Raw genomic sequence first — 21,732 nt, forward strand, 5'->3', positions numbered from 1 at the left:
ATTATGGAATGGGGAGGATGGATGGGAGGACCACAAAACAATGACCCAGGGTCACAAATCGCCCATAGCTGCCCTATTTAATCCTCCTACTCCACAGTAGCTTGATCACTGGACTACTGTGACTCTGGAGTCCAGGGTTCGATTCCCAACTGGACCATACAATGTCACTAGGTGATCTTTTGCAAGCCACATATGCATCTGAGGAAGCAGACTGAAGTCTAGGAAAGCTCATGCTGCCAATTTCTTTCTTTCAGTGAGTCTCAAAAGTGCTATCTCTACGTATTATTATTTTTATTGGATCTAAATGCATCTGAGGAAAACTCTAGGAATACTGACATCTAGGAAAACTCATGCTGCCAATGTGTTTCTTTCAGTTGGTCTCATAGGGGCGACAAGATCTCTCTACATGTTGTTGTTGCATCAAAATGCATCTGAGGAAGTACATTGAAGTCTAGGCGTCGGTGTGCTTTCTCTCTCCCTCTTTCTCTCTCTTTGGCGTACTCCCTCTCCCCCCTCTCTCTCTTCCCCAGCCCCCCTCCACGTGCAGGTTGCCCTCCAGAGAGCAGAGGAAGAGGCGGGAAACCCCCCCAAAGGGACCATGTCCTGGTTGCTGCTCCTGCTTCAGTCAGAGCTCCTTTGGGGAAAGTGTGGGGGCAGCAGCAGCCCCTGAGAGGAGGAAGCCAGGGAGCAAGCCCTCTTTTCTCTTTTTCCTCTCCTTCCCTTCACTCCAAGGACAAACTTCTCCGCCGACTCAAAAACTTCTTTCTGTGACAGGGGAGAGGGCTCTTAACCCCCCAAAATGGTGGCACTTAGTCTGGACCTCCCCCCCTTCCCAAAATCCTGCTCCATTCTGAATTCATGGTGGGAAGGGTTTGCCACCTTGGGCAACCAGATGAGGCTTTGTCAACGATTCACCCCACAAGGAATCCACTACTGTTGGTCAGTGTTATACTCGCTGATTTCAGAGGTTCATGATCTCAGATGCCCGCACCCTCTTGGTGTGCATGATTCAAGGGGGTGCAACAAATATATTCCTGTTAATCTGGATTCACTTTTCTTTTATCAGTCAGGGCAAAATCTAGGAATTACCTGAATCCACAGGCAGACCTGCCAATCACAGTCAGCAAGAAAGTTCCACATTTAGATAGAATCATGAATGGGAAGCAGGAGCAAAAAATTATTGAATTTCATGTTCATAGTTGGGATTAATTTTGTTATTTACACTTTTTTCTAAACAAATTAGAATTTAGTTGCTCATCGTAGATTTGCATTTCATGTAATGATTTTAAAACTTACCTGCAGTATTTTAAGAGATTCAACTTACGATTCAAAAATTAGAAATTAGATTTCTTCATCTTCAAATGTGATATTTTGTAGGGAGTGTGAACATTACTCAAACATTTCCTAGGGGTGTGGAGCAAAGAAAAGGTTGGAATCCACTGTACTAAAGGCTGACATAATTATAGTTGAAGTATGTTTCTGGAGGAAATTCATAACTGCACTGAGGATTCTGGGCATAGCTTAAGGCATTCAAAGTACAGTGGTACCCCGGGATACGAATTGATCGCGTTACGAAATTTCCGGGATACGAAAAAGTTCCATTGGAAAAAACTGTTCCAGGATACGAAGGTTTTTTCGGGTTACGAATTTTTTTTTCGGCGCGAAATTCAAACGCGCGGCTTGCCAGCGCTAACGGAAAGCCCTTTTCGGCTTGCGAAATGCATTGGGTTATGAACGCCGCGGCGGAACGAATTAATTTCGTAACCCGAGGGAGCACTGTAAAGGATATACTGTAGTAGAATCCTGAAACATCCCAGCGCTAGGACTTCACAAACTGAATAAGACATTGTACATGTACAAAGAAGCAATTCCCTGCATGCACTCTGTATTCTGCAGGATTCACATTGGAGTAACTTCAGCAGTGTGATCAAAATCATTTTCAATTTTGACAAACATGTGGAAACCATATAGGTCTGTACTCCCCCAATGGCGGCGCAAAAATAACCCACATGGTCCCTAATGTTAGTATGTGCTGGCACCACCATTTTGTACATACATGGGTGCCACCATTTTGATGTAATGGACGCATAGTGTCCACACATCGCGGCATGTCTATTATGTCATGAGTGCGCTATTGGCGCACTCACAAGATAACAATGACTCTTTTTATTCTGGAGTGACGGCACGCAGTTTGGGGGCTGCACCATCCCTCTGGAGTAAAAATAGGTGCCTGCAGACCGCTGTTTCTCAATGGTCTGTACTCCCCCAATGGCGGCACAAAAAGAACCCATTTTTTCCGGGTTCTTTTTATTCCGGCGCAACAGCATGCTATTTGCGGGCTGCGCCATCCCTCCGGAGTAAAAACAGGCACCCGGAGACCACTGTTTTCTGCGGTCTGTACTCTCCCTCAGCCATCCATGAAAATCTGTTTGGAAGACTCAACCTGTACCTTTAAAAAGTTTTCCCCACATACACCTCTTTTTCAGTAGCCAGTCACCAAATGCTCCTTCCCTTCATTTTCATTTCTTCTTCCCATGAAAATTGTTGTGCTATACCCTTGGATATAATCTATTGCATCTCCCCGTCAGAGTTCAGAGAGTGATGAGATCTGATCTCAGTCTCTCCCTTTGAACCCGCATGGAAAGTTTCAGATCACTCATTTGATCAACATGGAGATGCAAGAAGAGGAAAGATCAGTTTGTGTTACATGGGTGGGTGGGGAAAGGCTTTGTACCTGTACAATAGAGAGCAATCCCAGTGCCCAACTACTAAAGGAATGTACACAACCCTGGACAGTGCATAAATTATTTCTTCTCTGTGGTTTGTAATGGGATAAAAATAACACACACACACACACACACGGCAAAAGGATATGGAGAGACTCAATGTCATCCCTTCTTCTCTTCTGCCTGCTTGCTAGCAGTTGTAGGGATGTGGACATGGAAGCTCTCTGGAGCAACTTACAGGACTGTCTGGTTAATGAGGCTGTTTTGTAAAAACTCAAACAATTACAGTTAACAGGAAATGCAAATAGTCTTTGCTTCCACTGTTGCTTTTTCTTTTTTTTTTAATGGTAGGCATTCTTCTATTGTTTCTTGTACTGTTGCAATCAAGGTGAAAGCTGCCTCAGGGGGTTGAAATATGAAAAACATTCATAGTAGGACAGGTTATGGGCAGATAAATCAACAAAACATGGGGGTAAGAACAAGCCTGGAATGCAGACTGAGTATCAACACTGGGTTTAAGCAGTTGACCTACACATATTTTATGGTGAAGGACATTCTGTTACATATTCATCCAAATCAAAGTACAGCATCCAAAAGTAGCAGAGTACTAGCCTTCCCCTCAGTATCACAGTGCTCATATCACCTATGCTTGCTGTTAATTCTCAGAAGGAACTTTTGCCTTGGCCGTCTTGGCTGATCAGAAGGAAAAAGATGGTAATGGAAAGAGAGCTCATCTGAATCCTGCTTGGTTTATGAGCATTTTTGCTTCTCTTTATGGAAAGCAGTAAATCACTATGACTTTAAGGATCAAAACCTCAGGGAAAGCTTCTGGCTCTTGTTGTAGGACAACGTTTTCAAACTGCGCTGACAAGATTGGAGCAGAAGAGGCAAAGAGGCAGAAATATGAGAGTGCTGCTACTCCAAGAAGAGAGGTCCCACATTAAATTAGAGAAATAATAGTGAAGCTGTTTCTTTTCTGACTGGATATAGTTCCAAAGATAGGAAATAATATGGACAAACTGGCAAGAAAATGCATCAGATTGGGAAAGGAAGAAATAGGAGAAATAATAGTACTGTATTTTCTGGCGTATAAGACTACTTTTTAACCCAGGAAAATCTTCTCAAAAGTCGTGGGTCGTCTTATATGCCGGGTGTCATATTATAGGGCAGGTGCTGAAACTTCCAAGCCAGACTGGAGAATCTGTGGTCGCCGCATATGGTGGGGGGAGCTCAAAAACGGCTGCAGCCACATCCCCACCATACGTGATGATCGTATGAAAGCAGCTACTGCTCTGTTACTCTTGGAGACAGGAAAGGCTGGACAGGCAGGGAGAGCTGTCCAATCCAAGCAGGCTTTGTATACAACAAGATTTCTTGCTAAGTACCTGCATGTCATTTGAATTAATATTTAAATCAAATCTGATGTTTTTTAATTTTTATTTGGCGTGCATTGGAAGAGGGATAGTCTTATACAATGAGTATATCCCAAACTCTATATTTTAACTGGAAAAGTTGGGGTCATCTTATACGCCCTGTCGTCTTATACGCCGGAAAATACGGTAATTATAATAATAGTCACATTCAGGTTACTACTGAAAGTGACCCTAAATATTAATCTGCTATAGCAACTGGGAGGTACACATTTATAGGGACTGGAGCACTGTGTTAGTCATCTTTGAAAGATAATACCAAGTACATGAAATTCTGCATAGGACAAAAAGCATGTACAAATATGTCTGTATAAATGTCTAAGTCTTTGAAATATCATACTTAAAAGGGGGGATTGATTATATACAGTGTTGACTCAATATTCAGGGGCTGGAATCCTATTGGTAATACAGTCAGCTCTCTGTATCCACAGATTCTACTTGCCACAGTTTGAAAATATTCACACACATAAAAACCCCAAAAGCAAACCTTGATTTTGCTGTTTTATATACTGGATAACATTTTACTACACCATAGTATATATTGGGACTTGAACATCCACAGGTTTTGGTATGCGGGGGCAGTTCTGGAAGCAACCCCCAGTGGATATCAAAGGCCACTGCATTATCATTATTATTATTATTATTATTATTATTATTATTATTATTATTATTATTTTCTTATATTCCATAGGGACTCAAGGTGGTATTGTATATGTCGATATACTGTAATTACATACTAGAATTTTTTTAAAAGTATGTTTAATCTTGTAAGCTGCCCCAATTGCATTTTGTAGAGAGGTAGGATATAAATAAATTTTTATTATTATTATTATTATTATTATTATTAGAATGTCTTCTTTTTTCTTTTTTCTTGTTTTGGATACTGAGTAATGAACTATGCACTAGCTTCTCACACAATATCCAACACACACACACACACACACACACGGCTGAATCCAGATTCCCAGTCTGAGGAGTGGGCTGGGGTTGTGGGGCACAGAGAATGTGAAGGCTAAGAGAACACACCAGGGAATTCCAAAGAAGATCAGCATTTTGGCGTGGTATAGACCAGCCTTTTGCGCCATACCGGCACCGATTCTAAGCTTAGGGACCTCGTGACAACTGCACAGTCGCTAACCCTAGCACAGCATGGCGGCATAATAATGGTGGCACTCTGTGTACACGGGCACAATGTACACTGTGTACAGTGGTACCTCGGGTTACGAAATTAATTCGTTCCGCGGCTAATTTCGTAACCCGAAAAACCTTCGTAACCTGAATTGCCATAGGCGCTAATGGAAAAAATAGCTCTCTGCTGCCCTCCGGTGGCGGAAAATAGCGCCGAGGTTTTTTCGTAACCCGAAAAAACCTTCGTAAGCCGAAACAATAAATCCCTATGGGATTTTTTCGTATCCCGAAAAATTCGTAAGCTGGGTAATTCGTATCCCGGGGTACCACTGTACATTGGCGCACTCACAATGTTATTGCAGCACCAGAAAAAGAACCTGTTTTTTGGGGTTCTTTTTCCTCCGCAGTGACAGTGCACCATTTGAGGGCTGCACTGTCCCTGTGGAGGAAACTAGGCTACTGGCAGGCTGCCATTTCTTGCCGGTCTGTCCCGGGCCATAGACTACAGCAAAGCCTTTGGAACACCCTTAAAAACATGGAAGTGCCAATACATATGACAGTCCTGATGAGAAAGCTGTACTTAAGACAAGAGACCACTGTCAGAACAGAACATGGAGAAACAGAATGGTTCCAAATTGGCAAAGGGGTCAGACAAGGCTACATCTTATCATCCTACCTGTTTAATTTATATGCGGAACATATTGTACAGAAAGCAGGCTCAGACACAGAAGAACAATGAGTGAGGAAGGAAAATCAACAATCTAAGATATGCAGTCAACAAAGTAATACTAGCAGAAGATCCCCCAGACCTGGAACAACTACTAAGGAAGATTAAGGAAGAAAGTGCAAAGTCAGGCCTGCTGTTGAACATAAAAGAAAACAGAAATAATGATAACAGAGAATCTAGACAAATTCAGCCTAAGACAGTTAGAAATAGAAATAGAAGCAGCAAAAGAGTTCTCATATCTGGGTTCAAATATTGATCGGAATGGGGACTGCAGTCAGGAAATCTGAAGAAGTTTAAGAATAGAGATGGTGGCTATGAAAGAAGTAGAAAAGACTAAAAAATGCAAAGATATACAACTGAACACAAAAGTTAGAATCATACAAGCTTTCTTTCCCCTATTACCATGTATGGATGTGAGAGCAGAACAGTAAAGAAAGATAAGAGGAAAATCAATTCATATGAGATACGGTGCTGGAGAAGATTGCTGAGGATACCATGGACAGCCAAAAAGACAAACAATTGGGTCCTAGAGCAAATCAAGTCAGAAATCTTCTTGGAAGCCCAGGTGACAAAACTGAGGTTGTCATACTTCAGACACATCATGAGAAGGCATGACTCACTGGAAAAAAAAACAATAATGCTAGGAAAGGTGGAGGAATGTAGAAAGAGAGGAAGGCTGCATGCTAGATGGATGGATTAGGGAGGTCACAGGTATGAGTTTGGAGGAACTAAGCAGAGCAGTGGAGAATGGGCATCTTGGAGATGTCTCTTCCACAGGGTCACCATGGGTCAAGAATGTTTCTAGGGCAGTTAACAACAACAACAACAACAAAAAGCAGCCATTCTGACTACAGTCTGCAAATGGTGAAATTAAAATGAGCTTGCTGTCCTGCATCTCTAGCACCTCTTGGGCTTCTGGCACACTGCAGAATTAATGCAGTTTGACACCACTTTAATTGTCATGGCTCCATCCTATGGAATTCTGGGATTTGTAGACTGTAGTGGTACCAGAACTGAAATATCTCACAAAACTACAAATCCCAAGATTCTATAGCACTGAGCTGTGGCAGTTAAAACAATGTCAAAATGCATTCATTCTGCAGTGAAGATGCAGCCTTGACCTGAGTGTTCATGCTCACCTTGCCTGTATCTTTCTCAGTCCAGAAATATCCAAGTGACCTCAGGTTGCCACTGGAGCCCTTCATCTATTAGCAGAACAGCACTTGTTCTTGTACTAGTTGAAGATGTTATTTAGGATGCTACGAATGCCTCCACAACTCTAGCCTTCTTGTAATAATAATAATAAAAGAGTTCATCATAATCCTCTCTCTTTTATGAGCTTCTTTTCTTCACTGGAGAGATGAAAGGATAAATCATAATGAAAACTAGAATCGTTTAAGAATCACGATCCCCTAGAAAATCTCCTAGCTTTAGCTAGTGAGAGGATTGGAGAAGTGCTGGCTGCCTTGGGCTGTCAGAGAGGAAGAAGCAGAAATATGAAAAAGGTCTCTGTGTCAAGAGTATAAAGAGCAGCTTAAATTGGAGGAATAAATAAAATCAGTTTCTCTGTACTGCCTGGAACTTATTCCTCTTTAGGTCTCCTCATTGGGAGAGGTAATCTGTGCCTCATATACTCCACAATTCTCAGAAAGTAACCTATTTCCTTCTTGCTCTCTGTTTCAGACAAAAATGTCTTCAAACACAAGGAGCTGGTCTATTTGTCCAGTATTGTCGGGTCTGACAGACCAAGGTCTCAGACAATGGCCTTTCCTATTGCCTGCTATCTGGTTCATTTTAAACAGGGAGTGTAATCAACTGAATCTTCAGCAAACAAAGCTAGTGAACGCCTGTCCTACACTCTCACCTCTTAGCTTTTCTTATTCCCTGCTCATGATCCAAGTGGGTAAAGATTACTCCACACATTTCACAGGTACATCTGCCATATATACTAACTTCATGCTATATCCAGAGTAAAATAGGCATATTTTCACTATTCAACAGGGGCCTAAACATGCCAAAGGCACCAGGTCCTATCTAATCTTGGAAGCTATGCAGGACCAGTTCTTGGATAGGAAACTGCCAATAAATACCAGGTGCTATAGGCTATATTTCAGAAGAAGAAACCAGCAAAACCATTTCTGAATATTCCTTGCCAAAGAAACCTCTATGAAATACATGGGGTCACCATAAGTCAACAGGCAACTTGAAGGCACATAGACTCATAATTCCTAACAATTCACACCAGATAATTTCATGTTGTTTTAAAGAACAACAGCCTGAAAAGGTAGAATAGGGGCAGAGTATCAGCTCATCAGATGAGTGCTACCTCTTCCATACAAAAGAATGTGATCAAGAGCCTTTTGATTTCTACCAGGTGAGCAAGGTAGGAAAAAATATTTTGCCAACAAGTAACAAAAAGTGTAAATATAGGTTTACGTGATGTACATTAACAGATTTCTGCATTAAGGAGCAGCCCAATAAAAATTGCAGTGATGTTCACATGTTAAAGGCAATGCCACCATGAAGAAGTTTAAAACATCTATTCATTACTTTCTCAAAAAAAAATAAAAGTGCCACCAAATTTGGCATTAAAAAGCCCATTCCTTTTATGGTATAGTGATTCCAAGGTAAAATACTTGAACTGAATTCTTTGGATTCATGTAATATTGTTGGGAGACTGAGTATGATCTTCAGATCTCCAATTATTGTCAAAATAACTGGAACGTCACTATGATCCTACCAATAAACAATTCCTCCCGCAGCTCTCATCTAATATCAGTTCAAATTATGAATTTAAAATCAGATTTTGAATTATGAAATTCTGTGAAAGGAGATAATGAAATGGCACCAAAATATAAGTATTGCTTTCTCTGTAGTCTTTTGTTTTTAAACAATAGTGTCTGACATGTTTCTACCTCACCGTTTTGGGAAATGACCAGAATGACCCCCCCCCCATTTTATGTAGTGTATATGATTACCCCAGATTCATGTAACACAAAAAGAACAAGATTTGTTGAAAACACCATCCTTGTGATATTCTGCAGCTTTCAGGCAGTTCTGTATGCACACCTGTTTTTCAGATGACTTCCATGTCAATATTTCCAGTCTTCAAAAAATGGAGAGCCATTGCAAAATAAGTGGCGCTTAAAGACAATTTGCCTTGATTGTACTACAGTATTAACTTTAATATTTAATTAAGATAGCCACTTCATTTTAAGTAGTCTAAATGGTTTCCATTGGGAATGCTGCCCCTCCCGGCACAGTTATGCTTTTTTTTTTTTTTGGTAATAGCTTTTATGGACAGGGCCTTACTTCACAGTGTATGTGAGGTCACCTTGATGACTTCCCTTTCTGCCGGCCAGTAAATCTCAGTCTATGAATGACTGACAGTTAAACCTAGAGCTTTTCCATTGACTCTGACAGGTTATTTTGACTTCTAGAAGCAGTGTTGAGCTGCTGAACATTCTGGGTATAAAAAGGAGAAAATGAAAACCGAGAGAAATGAATTGAAAATGGAAAGAATCTACAGCAGACTGCTGCAAGCAGGGAAATTAGAAAGAAGTCTAAGCCCTAGACTCTGCAGAGTCTAAAAAGAAAAAAAAAGAATCTTTCTTCATTCAGGGCAGATTTGAGACTACTGACCCGAGACATCAGATGTCAAAGAAACTAACCCTCTCAGAATCTCTGAAATGTTACTATCCTATGCGGGATGGCTATCCTGTGTTAAGAACTTAAAGAAAGGTTACTGAAGTGAGTGTTCCTAGCAACAATAGAGAAAGAAAGAATGTCTCCACTCCAACACACAACGTTTTGCTTAAGCAAAGAGCAATATAGAAAATGCAGGCTAACAGGTGCTTTTTTTTGCTAGACGTTTTAAGGCCATGCTTTTAAACCACTGTTGTACTGCCAAATTATTTAATAGAGAGGGGCTTGCTTTATGTACTTGATACTATGAAACTATCTAATTTCTCCCACAAGATCTTCCATTCCACAAATGCCTCAGGTGCTCCTCAATACTTCACAAGGTAGAGGAACAGAAATATGGATGATTGGCTGATGCACCGGAGTTCCTAGTAATATAATCTGGCAAGGACGGCAGACACAAAGCCAGAGTTGAAAATGATGCAATTTTGCCACCCCAAAATAACATCAGAAAGAAATGCAGGGGATAGCATGACATCATGAACAAAAATTTCATTTTCAAAAGCTGAATGTTGCAGTGTTTCTCCCTGTATGAAATCATCCTACACTGTCCTGAGTGCCACTTTGGTCTGTTAGACTATCAAGTAAAGAAGAGCAACAAAAAACAATATTATAATCTGCAGTCAGTCACCGATGTTTGCAGTAGAAAGACATGGATTTAGTATGAGGAAGCAATTGCCCTGTCATTCAGAAACATCTTGATCTTGCATAAGAGTCAGCAAGTTAATGTTCCAGAAGAGCTGGGGATCAGCATTCAGATAGGAAGGAAGAGCTATACTTCTAAACTGAGAATATGTCTAAGGGAAACTGAAATCTCTACCTTCTTCCCACACCATTCATGTTGTTCATGAGACTAATGTTTGCTCTTGCAAATTTAATCAGAAAGAAAGTCAAAAGAAACCAGAAAGTTTGAAGGCACCAAATGGTCATCTACCTCATCTCCTGCTCATAAGGAAGGGTCATCCATCCATCCTTTCATCTTTCTCAACATCAGCAGCCATAGATTAATACAAAGAAATGAATTTGTTGTGAGCATGTCACAAAAGTGAACATGGACATAATTAGAGTGGTGTAACTGTTGGGAGAGGTCATTCAGAATTTTAAGACATGGTGTCACCAGGATGCAGATGACACAACTCTATTTCTCCATATGAGCCTGCCTGAGTGCTAAGATCTTTGGAGGAGGGTTTTTTCTCAGTCTCAACACCTTCACAGGGATATGTGAAGAGGATATGTGATTGAGCCTTCTCAGTGATTGCTCTCAAGGAGTGGAATCTCCTTCCACAGGGTTGTCTCATGTGGTAAATGACAAAATGTGATGGGTGAGGAGGAAGTCTTGGAGAGATTTTGCACATTATCAAGGTTGAATTTTTCACATTTTTGTAAATGCAAAAAAAAAAAAACCCTTGTTACATGGACTATGAAAAAGTAGTACAATTAGATGGATTGTTTGGATCTTTTTCATCAGTCAGCCTGTCCTTTTGGGCTTGTATGTGTGTTTAGCTACACAAAAGAAAAGATGCTATTTCTGGAAGTGAGAACTCCCACATGGCATGGAGAATCCTTGACAGGCCATCTTGATATGTTGTAATGATCTGTCTTGACCAGAATCTGGCCAGGTGCAAGATTCTTTTCACATCCATAATCTGATTTCTTCAGTATTCCTACCAGAAAGCAAAGGAGCTCATACCAGCTGTCACGGCTGATATGACATGGTGAATATATAATATGTCAGTTACATATTGATACACGCTGATAGTAAAATAATACTACACTGATGGAGACTCAACTCTAGTGAGAGGAGAGCAGAAAAGGACAAAGTATGAATCATATAGTTGACTAAAAGACCAGGGAACACTTATGTCAAATAGGGGAAATATCCATAGCTTGTTCAATCTGACATGAACTACTGGATATGCTTTTCTGCCTTTTGGCCCCACTATGCTCAGTAATCTGTCAGAATAAAGGGAAGTCGAAAGACATAATGCATAGACAATATTGAGTTTTAACAAAACACATCCCTCTTGCCTTGGCATTTCATAGTGAAAATGCACTAGATGAAGTTTATTGTTTTTATCACAATGTCCCTCCTTCACAGTTTTCAAATGAGAGATTCAGTAACATAATTTGCCTACAAAAGCTTTCTTTTTTAAAAGATGAATTACCTACCATTTTATAGTAACACTTTGAAACAGTCATCCCATAACCAAACCACACATCTTGGAGGATGAGAATTAGTGAGAGTGCTGGAACTTTCCATGACAGCAGCTCTGTATTTATTATAGTCATAAACAGTGCATTAAAATCCTAGTCAGTTTGCATATGGATAAAAAGGAGTTTTAAGCTAGTCATCATACAGGGAGCAAAATAATTGATTTATCACCACCCTTCCTGCTTCTTTCCTGTCTCCTTCTGCTTACTGTTTTTCTCAGGAAGACATGAAAATTGGACCACTAGAAGAACCATTTCAAGAACACTTAACATCAAACAGAAATCATGAAATAAAATTAAGGGTACAATCCTGAGCTCACTTACTAGGAAGTATGTCTTATTGTACGTAGAGGGAATTTGAGTAAACATGGCTAAGTTTGTGCCTTGTGGGAATATAGATAAAAGACGTTTCAGGAGGTTGAAAAAGATTCTTTTATTCTTGCAATTAGCTTTAGGTTAGTGCTTCAAAAGAACTATTGACCACTATTGCTAACCCAGAACTTCTAGCAATTCACATCAATACCACAAACAAAACCTAAAATGTTGTCCTCCTTTGTTTTGTGCTGTCCAGTTTCATTTGAATGTCTTCTTCATTTCTTCCTCAGAGCTACTGCCCATCTTTTATGCTAAATCAAAGCTATACTCCATTCAATGAACCCTTCTCACAAGAAAACAGCACTGTGCAGGAGGTTAATATAGCTTTCAGATCCTGGTGTGATGAATGACATATTAATGATGTGCACATCTTCTTAAATAATTCATAATTCTACTAATAATGTGACTCGGCACTCAACCCAACTCCATTACTCAATGTGGAGAAATTTGGCATTCCTGGGGACACTCCTGTCTAGGTCAATAATGGACATGTTCCCTCTGATATGAGGCAAAGAGAGAGAGAAGAATTTTGATTACACAATTAAATCCGCATAGGCAAAGAGACATGTTAAAGTTTGAAAAGACTGGCATCTCCTAAGGTGTTCTCCTCAGAACATGTATGACACATCAGCAATTATCACATCATGAATTTTGTGATCTATTTCTTCCGGGCTTTAAATGGCAACATTCTATATAAGTTATTGGGAAAGAAACTGGGTTTAATCGAGTATTTGCAAGGAGGATCATACAAATCCTGGGCAAATAAATGTTTTTTCTGGTTCAGATAATAGCATCCAACAACAGAAAGAATATTTTAGACCTGCCACCATAATTTCTAGCATTGGTTTGTTTATTTGTTTGAAAACATGGTTCAGCATCTAAAGTACATTCATATTTTAGGTGTCCACCAAGAAAATGCTTAGGCACTATACATTCCCATCAGGGCCAGGCATTATAGCTTCTTGTATTTTCAATAGATTGTTTTCTTTTGGGTTTTGAACTCTGGAAAATAACATACACGCACCCTTGAAATCATACCAGTTTTTTTTTTAATTTTCTTATTGTGAACAAATGAACCTGACATTCACAACGTAACTGGAATTCTGCTGATGGCATACATATAACTATATTCCCTTACATATGAAGTTGCACTTCTTCTGGCCATCATGCAGTGAATATATTCCATTCATGGTTGTGCAAGTAGAATTCTATAAGAGTAACCATTTCACATGGGTCGAAATCCTCTTGCTAGATCCAACAAAAGTAAAGCCATTGAATCAGTTTGTTAGTGTTCACTTGCCATTTAACAGATTATTCAGTGGATCTACTCTAGGTGTGAGTAATTGACATGTAGTTGTGCAGTGTTGAGTGGTGCATAACTATTCATCAGTGCCTTCAATGTACCACTTTATACACTATGTGTTCACATTTATACAACAGGAAAATAAGCAGACAGGCATAGGTCAGTTATCAGCAGAATGGTGATATAGTGCAGCCACTGTATAATTACATGAATGCAGATCTATATTACAGAAGCTTGATGTAGAATCTCATTCTATATCTTCATATAATTTTTAAAGCTACATGAAATATAGTTTTGTACATAATGTACTAAATACTGTATAATAATTTGTAAATACTATAAAGCAGTTCTCCCCAACTTGATGTTTTCCAAACGTGTTTGAATAAAATTTCCAAAATGTCCTGCTAGCTGGGAACAATGAGTGTTGTAGTCATACATTTGTACAGCTTGATAATATGGAGAGGATCCATAAAGAAGTGAAAGCCATTACATTTATGCAATGAGTAGTTAGATGAAGTGGACAGTGCCTCAATACAACAAGGCAGAGTACCAACATGACTAAAAGGTTATAAGACTAAGCCCTCCCAAGATGCCCCTGTACTGGATAACTACCAGACAATTTCAAATATCCCAGTCCTGGTCCCAATACTGAACTATGCATTGGTCTTCCAGCTCAAGGGGTTCCTGACTGAGACAAATTATCTAGATCAATTTCAGTCTGGCTTTCTGCTTCACTATGGGAAGGTACAGCTTTGTTTGCCTGGGTGGGTAACCCATACTGGATGGAGTAGTGTGCCCCTGTTGGTTCTACAAAATCTCTCAGTTGCTTTTGATGTCATCAGCCTTGGTATCTTGGGCTGCCTTGCTGGGATAGGATGTGAAGACACTGTTCTTTAGTGACTTTGGCCCTTCCTGGAGTGACAAACCTAGAACATGATACTTGGGGGGCCCTTTATGACATTGGCTCATTAGAGCTCTTAGGATTTAGTTTTATCCCCCATGCTATTTAAGACATACATAAAACCCATAGGAATGGTTGTCCAAAGTTTTAGGGTTCAATGTCATCAGACAGTACCTAGGTCCAGCTTTCTAATCTATTAAGGTCATCTTGAATTTTGATCCTGTCCTCAGGTGTATGAGCTACTCCTCCTAATTTGTTGTCAACTACAAATTTGATAAGTATGCTCTCTATTCGTTCATCCAAGTCATTGATAAAAATTTTGTATAGCACTGGGCCCAGGTCAGAACCCCGTGGCACCCGACTGGTCACTTCTCTCCAGGATGAAGAGCAGCCACTTCCTAAAGAGGCTGTACTGCCTCCCTATAAGGCAAGTGGACACCTTTTTTTTCATTTCAACATAGCTCTCGAAACTACTGTATATACTCATTTATAAATCTAGCAATTTATGACAAAAATTGACCCCAAAAAATTGAGTTGACTTATCCACAGGTCATTGTAAGTACTTTAGAATCTTTTTTTTTTTTAAGGAAACATCGCATGTGAAAGGCAAGCATGTAATCTTTTCTGGAAACTCTGACCCCCTCTGCTATTTCATCCCTCCAACCTTTAGACTGAGCACAAACAGTTATGCCTGCTGGAATTCTCTAAGTTATTTGGTATTGATTTCATTTGTTTCATTCTTTAGATTCTTTGTTACATGCTCCTAAGTTTTACCCTTGATTTATCCATGGGTCACATCAAAATCCTTAATTGTGGCTCCCAAACCTGTCCTTGATTTATACATGAGATTGATTTATAGTCGAGTATATACAGTAATTGTTTATGGGGCAAACACTTTTAGTCATTGGCCCGCCCTGCGCTTAATTCTTGATTTTTACGGATATATTTCAATATTATTTTCAATGTTATAGTTCAATTATATTTTAACTTTTGAATGCTTTTATTACTGGCAAATGTATCTATTGTATCTATCTTTTAAAAAAAACACACATTCAGTCCCAAGGCTGGGAAGAAAAGTGGAATGATGATTGATGGTGGTGGTGGTAGTGATGGTGATGATGATATAATGGTAAAATCCAGAATAGTAAATTAGATAGTGTCAAAAGTTCCATTATACTCTTCCCTTTTTATACATACATAAACAAATAGACTTTTATTTCTGTACTCTGGGGGCAAAACTAACAACCACTTTGAATTCAAGCACAGTTCTTAAACCTAACTAGCAATGCCTGAAGTCAAAAGGAGGGGCAGATGAAACAGCAGCATATATTTTTATTTTTATTTTTGGAAAAGAGTAAATATGCTACTTTGCCACAATCAAAGCCTGCCTAACAGACTAAAGGGCATAAAGCTCGCAAGCTTTAAAAGCTGTTTGTTCCTGCACTCAGCAAACTTGGAGGTCTTGAATCTTCAATATACCCGAGGCTGCAAAATGGTTTCTTGTCTGGATTTATTACACAAGTTATTGCAATGGAGAGTTTGAGACTGTTTACAATGCCTATGGTTAAGGCACGGGGGGAGGGATATCAAACTATCTAAGTGTTCAGAGAACAATGTTGCTGATTGGATATGGCAGGAGGACCAGACAGGTCAATAGAGCAAGAGAAGCTATTTTGGCAGGAGTTGTGCCCTGCAATAAGATTTGTCTCTGAAATAGCTCCTGAGGGAGAAAGATAGCTTTCACCAGCCCAAGTGCATCGCCCCTGACACACACTGCTTCCATAGCCAAACCATTTTCTATCATACATCTTTATGGTAACACAGTATTTCAGGCTGAATTTCTGTTTCTTGGTGGCGTGATTAATGGTCTGTTCCAGAATATTGTATAATACTGTTCTCTAGTACAAAGGAAGCTAGTCAAGACTGATTTCATTTTCATCCAATTCTTGGATACTGCAATTCATTTACTACCATAAAGCCAGTTTCAGAGATGTTCCATTTGTGGTGAAGCATAAAATCTATCAATTTACGACATACTAGAAACCAAAGGGTCAGACCCTGTGAATCCAATTGTTAGACAGAGCAAAGCGGCAACCTTTGAGCTTGGAGGTAGTTCTACAGTGGCTCTGTTCCTCCCTGAAGGGGCAAACCCAGAAGTTGATACTGGGGGACTCCTCATTGACCCCCTGGCCATTGACCTGTGAGGCCCCTCAGGGTTCTATGTTGTCCCCTATGCTGTTTAACATATACATGAAACCACTTGGAGAGGTTGTCCAGAGTTTTGGGGTATTTTGGGGTATCAACTCTACTACTCCTTCTCACTTCAATCCAAGGAGGCTGTCCAGGTCCTAAACCATGTCTGTCTTCAGTAATATACTGGATGAGGGCAAACAAGTTGAAACTTAATTCAGACAAGACAGAGGGGCTCCTGGTCAGTCAGAAGGCAGACTGGGGAATAGAGATCCAGCCTGTGTTAGATGGGGTCACTCTCCCCCTGAAGACACAGGTTCACAGTTTGGGAGTACTCTTGGACTCAGCTTTGAACCTGGAGGCCCAAGTTTCTGCTGTGACCAGGAGTGCTTTCACATATTTAAAACTTGTGCACCAGCTGCACCCGTTCCTTGAGAAACCAGATCTGGCCATGGTGGTACTTCCCTTGGTTACATCACGTTTGGACTACTGTAATAGGCTGTACATGGGGCTGCCTTTGAAAAGTGTTCAGAAAATTCAGCTGGTTGAAAGAGCTGTTGCCAGGCTGTTAACAGGGGCAGATTACAGAGATCATACAACACCCCTGTTGAAACAGCGTCATTGACTGCCAGTTTGTTTCGGGCATAATTCAAGGTGCTGGTTATTACCTATAAAGCCCTACATGGCTCAAGTCCACACTATTTGGCAGACCGTTTCTCCTGGTATGAACCGGCCCGGACTCTGAGATCCTCTGGAGAAGCCTTTCTCTCCATCCCAACACCATCACAAACACAGTTGGTGGGGACACGAGGGAGGGCCTTCTCGGTGGCTGCCCCTGGGACTCTGGAACTCCCTGCCCAGGGAGATCAGAACGGCTCCCTCCTTGATGGCCTTCCGCTGGCAGGTGAAGACCTACCTGTTCACACAGGTGTTTAAGGAATTCCTATAAGGACAGGCTGGGATGTTGGACCATTTTTAAAATTTGTTACAGTTTTTCCCCCTCTTATTTATAGTTTTTATCTTTTAAAAATATGTTTTATTCTTTTAATAACTATCTGTTTTAATATTGTAATAATTTAATTCCTTTTTAATGTTATTATTATTATTATTATTACTTATTTTTTAATTTAATTTAAATTTTTATGTTTTTAACTGTACTGTCTTTAATGCTGTGAAGCTTCTCTGAGTCCCAGTCCTGGGAAAAGAGCGGGATACAAATAAATATAACAACAACAACCACCACCACCACCTTATGAGGTTTTGAATCTCATGAAGGGCAGCTTTGAATTTTCCCTTTTGCTTTCTTTGCTGGGGATCTCAAGGGGAGCAAGCTTCCTTGGGTGGTGACTGGTCCAGTTCAGATTTTGAGACACCTCTCCTGGGTTCAAAACCCAGGACTCATCCTTTTCTTAACATGAATCTTTGAGGACTTACATCATTGATTTGTTAGATTAGTAGTGGCTGTGAGACTTATTAAACAAATAATCCTGGCTCAAGGTAGCAGTCTAAGGTTTTTACTGTCTAGCACTACATGTTAACCTGGAGAGTCGACATGTACCAAATGCACTGACAGATAAATCCCCAGAGAACTTGAGGAAAAGATGTTAGAAATAACCATTACTTATCATTAATTTCTTGTTTCCAGTTACTAGCGGACATTACAGTTGTAACTACATGGATAATATGACTCCTTCTGTGATATAACTGTAGCTTTTTGTTATTTTAGTGTTAAGGGAGTTTGGACACACTAAATGTTGGAGGAGGAATATCACATGGGTTAAGTGAGGGTGCATGCTGTACCACATAGTCTGCTGTGAGTGCTCAATCAATAGCAAGGCTAATGGTAGTACCACAAGCTTATAGTTTTCAAATTTTAAGTAGACCAGAGGTACTTCTGAGAAATGAGAAATAGTTATTTAAAAGAAAAAAAGACAACCAAGGAGGAAAACAGACATCCCTGAAGAGGCGGCTGGAACCTGCCCCTTCTAAAGATAGATTGGGCTGGCGAAAAGGCACCAGAGCACCCAGAGGCCAGCCCACAACTGGGCGCTGGCATGACTTCTGGTTGTTTTGGAGGCTGGAAGCTGGTTGGAAGTCAGCTTTTCATGGCAATCTGCCCTATCCTCCCCCCCCCCCCCCCGATCAACTGCTAGCAACTGTGATTCTAATTACTTTTTTTAAAAAAATAATAAAAATAAATGTCCAGCCTCTGAGTGGTTGAGTGACTTTCCAGTAGTGTTCTTCCCAGGTCAGCACTAACCTAGACCCTGAGATGTCAGTGTCCAAACCTGGGACTTAGGAATGACCCCTTGTAATGCCATAGGGAGCAGGCTCTGGTGATATTACAAGAACAAAACATTATGCATGTGTGAAATAAAATAACTAGGGCAGGTAAGCCTTGCATAAGTACACAATAAATATTTTGAACTTTTTAGGGAGTACATCCAGGATTTTTTTTAATGAGACTACTTTTCTTCTGATTTCCATTTTGAAGTCCAAACATATAGATACACATTTTAAAAAATTATGTTGGAGATAGCAGGTGAGGCAGGCTTATCAGCTTTCCCCTTTTCTTTCTGTTTTGCTATACCTCAATATTTATACCTCAGTATTTATGAAGGGATTCTGTGGGCTGTTGTTGTTTTCCTTGCCTCTTGAAAGCAGGTACACACAGCTACAATGGAATCAGCTAAAACAAAATCCCGTTCTTCCAACTCAAGCTTTATTCCATTATTTACTGTACATATGTTGCTGCAACCCAACATCAAAGGTCTGTGTTTCTCCAGCCCTCCTTCATCATGCTCAAATGCTGCCAAGAATATTTCAACTAGACAGAGGAAGTGAAGCGGGGCCTGAATGGGAGTAAAAAGACTTTGTAGAAAATAGCTTTTTTTTATCAGAAGCTTTGTTAATTGTACTGAAATCAACCCAGAATCACTAGCAATATATTATCTGAGGAAAGCTCATTCTACAACCAGGCTTCCACACCAGAGAAGGCCTCTACAGTCAAGGGGCATTCTCCACTGGGTAACTCACAATTATGAAGTGGAAGATCTCACATTAGCTAAATGTAAGGAGCTATCCCCCTATCATGAAGGCACACCAAGATACACTTAATTGTGACTAACACTTAGGACAGAGAACTAGTTTTAATCCTGCCTTTGCATATCACCTTTGAGGGTGAAAAGCAGACTAAAAATACTTCCAATAAATAAAAAACATTCCTTCCAACATTTCACAGATGAAACCCTGGACATGTGTGGCCAAGCAACATCTGTGTAGTCAAAATAGCAAATGTGATTAATGAGGGTGAACAGATAAGTTAGGGCAAGCTGCAGCAGTTTGCTTTTGCTTGAGCTACAAGGAAGGACAAGATTTTAGCCCTGCCTTTCTTCTTTACACTGCTGAGTTAAGTGAATTTAAATGACTTTGCATTTTGAACTGAGTTTGCAGCAAATGAAGTAAACTGAAGACAAACAGGGAAGTGGGAGGAGGAGAGAGAAATAAAGACATTCCAGAATCTGTAAAAAGAGAACTAAGCAGAATTGTCCTTGCCAAACCAGGGCAGTTGGAGGGTATGAAACACTGAAAGATGGTAGCACCAGTCAGGTTATGGATTATGAAATGGTAAGATGATGGTGGCCACAAGGCAAAATACTCTAAGCAACTAAAAATAGTTAAAGCATAGTTCAGAAAGTTACTTTTTGAACTACAACTCCCAGAATACCTCAGCCAACTAGCTGGCAAATGCTGGAACTGTTCCCTGAAGAAATTTTTTCAAAGCTTTGAGCTAATATCGACATGCCTTGCTAATAATATTACAGCCAACAACAGTGATTTCTTTCATTTCAGGCCATACACCATGTCTATGGCTTTTGCTCTTGGGACAATTTGAAAGGAAACCAGATCAACCGTTCAACAAGTAAACAAAGAAATTAACATGTGCTTATCTACATAAGCTAATACACAATTTCCAAGAGAGGAAAAAAAGAGGGGTTTGAGATCTGAGTACCAGTAGCTGCGCTGACAAGTAGGCAAGCTGTTCAGCTATCTGTTTGATACAATTACTACCATCTCCAGTGCAAACCACTCTGCAATGACCCAGACCTGTTCAACCCCTTCTGTATATTACACATGAGTCTGTAGGTCACTGTTGTTAAGTGCTGCAGTCCATTGTGTAAGTTTTGCACCAGAGATAGCTTGAATCAGATGACTTATCCTTTTAATGTGCAACGGGCAAACAGATGAACACATTTCGACTCTGGGTAAAGGTGGCTTTTAAAAGGTCAGACTAAACTGTAAAGCAATAACAATTACTTCATTAAAACTTAAAGATGATAATTACACTTTAGTAAATAGCACTGCTGTTTTTGAAAACTTACAGTAGTGGCACTGCCCGGTATGTAGGCTACCTCTCTGCATGTAGTTGAAAACCACTTTAGATACTTCTTGATAAGTGGTAATTACATCTGTGTAGTACTTAAATTTACAAAGTACAAAAAATATTTTATCATCTTACATTGCATAGTCGAACATGATTTGACTTAAATGTTCTTTCATAAAGAGTACAGTTATAGTGCAATGGAACAACCTATTCAATAATCACAATTCAATTTAAAAAAGGATATAATAATTTGCACAGATGTTTTTTTAAATTGTAATGAATGAATACTCATGTCTATATGAAGTCTATGTAGAATTTTTTTCTAACAAGATCCTTCTTCCAAAAAAGACAATTTAGTTTTATGCCTGGTTCAGTCAAATGAAACATTCTTCATCATTAAATATGATTCTTAATCATTCACAATGGGCCCTTCCACACTACACAATTGTGGCGTTATGACTCCACTTCAGTTGTCATGACTTCATTCTATGGAATCCTGGGATCTCCAGCTTAGGGAGAAGGTATTTAGAATTATTAGCTAGAGAACTCCTCTACTACATCACTAAACTACAAACCACAGGATTCCACAGGATGCAGTCATGGCAGTTAAACTGGAATCATAGCACTAAATGTATAGTGTATAAGCACTCAATAT

General features: G+C 39.9%; 1 protein-coding gene across 1 annotated transcript in view; it reads right to left on the minus strand.

Moving 5' to 3' along the window:
• The window catches only part of SORCS3 (sortilin related VPS10 domain containing receptor 3), a 652,615-nt gene that overhangs the window by 458,263 nt on the left and 172,620 nt on the right, over positions 1-21,732 (minus strand). The window lies entirely within an intron of this gene.

This window comes from Sceloporus undulatus, chromosome 3, assembly GCF_019175285.1.
Source record: "Sceloporus undulatus isolate JIND9_A2432 ecotype Alabama chromosome 3, SceUnd_v1.1, whole genome shotgun sequence".
NCBI classification, from domain to species: Eukaryota; Metazoa; Chordata; class Lepidosauria; order Squamata; family Phrynosomatidae; genus Sceloporus; species Sceloporus undulatus.